Here is a 2,408-nt window from a genome sequence, read left to right on the forward strand (position 1 = left end):
AATAATCTCTTGCCAATTTCATCATCGTTGTTATGCCACTGTCTTTTCAAATATAAGTGGGATATATGTGAGTTGCCTCAATCTTAACTAGCATACAAGTTCATAGGAGTATCTATAGAGATATACCTGTTGGATGTTTGTTATTGAGTTAATGTCACTTCAGTCTGTTGGCCACTTCATTCATTCACAAGGAAATTGGTTAAAGACAAGGATTTTACTGTGCTGAAGAAAGAAACGGCATCGTATAAGATCAATCTCCACTGAATTATGTGTTTTCTTGCTTGTAAAGGTTAATCTTTCACAAGAACACAAGAATCCTTTAGAAATTTTGAAACATATATATATGTATATATATATATATATATATATATATATTTAATATGTGTACACATTTTTAAAGTTGTTGCAGGAAATTTTGTCAGTGACTCCACCAAATCCTTCATCACCCCACACTCTGTCAAAAATTACAGCAGTGGATCATTGCAACTGCCCTGGGTTCCTGTCGCCCATGTACAACATGGATTTGAAAACTGAGAGGGAGGGAAGACAACATCATGTGAATTAAACAATCAGATAAATGTCTGAAGAATTAGCTGTTTCCCAAGTACAGGACAAGCAAGTCTGAGGTCGTGAGGCTGACACCACGTGGGCTGCCGGCTGCTATTTTCTCTTATTTTTCCAACCCTCTTAAAAGTTCACGCTCTTACGTAAACAACATATTGTCCCCAACGGATGCGCTCCTCAAAAATAAAAACAACTCTGTAAAGTTCTTTTGCCTGCTAAAAAAAATACAACGTGTTGAACCTCTGTATTTTTCTATCACATACTTTACAAAAAAAAAAAAAATCAGATTAAAAACCTCCGGTCTCCAGATTTCATTTGTTTCTCCAAATTCATGGCTAATTGTTTTAAAGAGTTTTGTCATACACTAATCCCTTTTATCTACTGTTTCACTTTTTGCAGTTTAAGCTACCAGATCCAAAAATATTAAATAGAAAATTCCAGAAATAAACAATTTATAGGTTTCAAATGACGCACCACTCTTGAGTACCCCAGTGAACTCTCACAATGCTGGCTCCATCCAGCCCAGGGGATGAGTCTTTCCTTTGTTTCTATGCTATAGAATCTCGCCCCTGGGGGGGTCACTTAGGAGCCCTCTGGGTTTTGGACAGACTGTCTCAGCATCACAGAGCTGGGGTTCAAGTAACCCTTATTTGACTTAATCATGGCCCCAAAATGTGAGAGTACTGTGCCTAATTTGTAAATTAAATTTTGTTACAGGCATGTATGCATGGGATAAAAAACATAGCATATACAGGGTTTGGTGCTAGTGGTGGAGCGGGGGCTATTGTCATTTGTAGAAAGTGCAAACTATGTTTCAGATTAGGTGACAGAAGAAAGCTTCTAAGGGTTCTGCCACCAATTTGATCCCATCGTCACTTTGAGGCAATTATCAGAGCACCTCACTGCCCTGCTAGAGACCCCCTCCAGCTGTCCTTCATGCGCAGTTGGTCTCCTGGAATAGCAATGATCTGGCTCCTGACTAAAACCGGGACCCCATCTTGTGCGGTGTGTTGGAGTCCTCCAGTACAGGGGCCTTCTTTCTGTTCCTGGAATGTAGGGATCGTTTCCCAGCCTTGCACACTGTGCGCTGTTGCCTCCCAGGCAGGCCACCCCGTCTGTGGAGTCCACCCAAGCCCCCTCTGCTTGTTACACTGTTTCAACTCTCTGCACATCAATATTTGCCACTTCCTCTTTGTGCTGATGCTTCTGTGTCCGGTTATTTCCTTCTCCTCCCTTGAGCACTCGGTTCCTGAGAGCTCAGGCTGCCCCCGTCACAGCACCGAGCCCCTGCCTCTGCCACAGCGACTGACAAAGTTGTATAGGCGGCCTTCACAGACCTCCCCTGGCTGGATGGGCGGATGGATGGATAAAGAATTAGGTAAATGAAGGGGGAACAGAAGAACAGTTGGCAGATCCAGGTGGCGGGGTGAAGTCGGCCACAGTGTGTGCTCAGTCTGGATCTGGGAACACAGGGAGACGTCAAGGTCCAGGTTTGGAGACCCCGCGGCTGAGACGGCGCTATTACAGTTTGGGAGGGGCGGGAGGGGAGAGAGTGCAAGTAGGAAGCTGAGCTGAGGGTCCTGATCTTGGTGACATGGGGCAGAAGAAGACTTCCTTGTGACTCTGCTGTCCAGTGACAGACGCTTATCTGGGCAGAATACACGTTCTCAGGTGAGGAACTGATCTGTTTTAACTCTGTGTTTCTGTACAGCCGCTCACCATCGTTTTATACCTGATACGACATGCACCCATTCAAAGGATGGCTTTCTTCCAAAATATATATATTTTTTAACATAGTAGCTAATATGCCCAGGAGGTGCCCCCACAGAGAGCTCCACAAAAGG

Source organism: Microcebus murinus, chromosome 11, assembly GCF_040939455.1.
Source record: "Microcebus murinus isolate Inina chromosome 11, M.murinus_Inina_mat1.0, whole genome shotgun sequence".
Lineage (NCBI taxonomy): Eukaryota > Metazoa > Chordata > Mammalia > Primates > Cheirogaleidae > Microcebus > Microcebus murinus.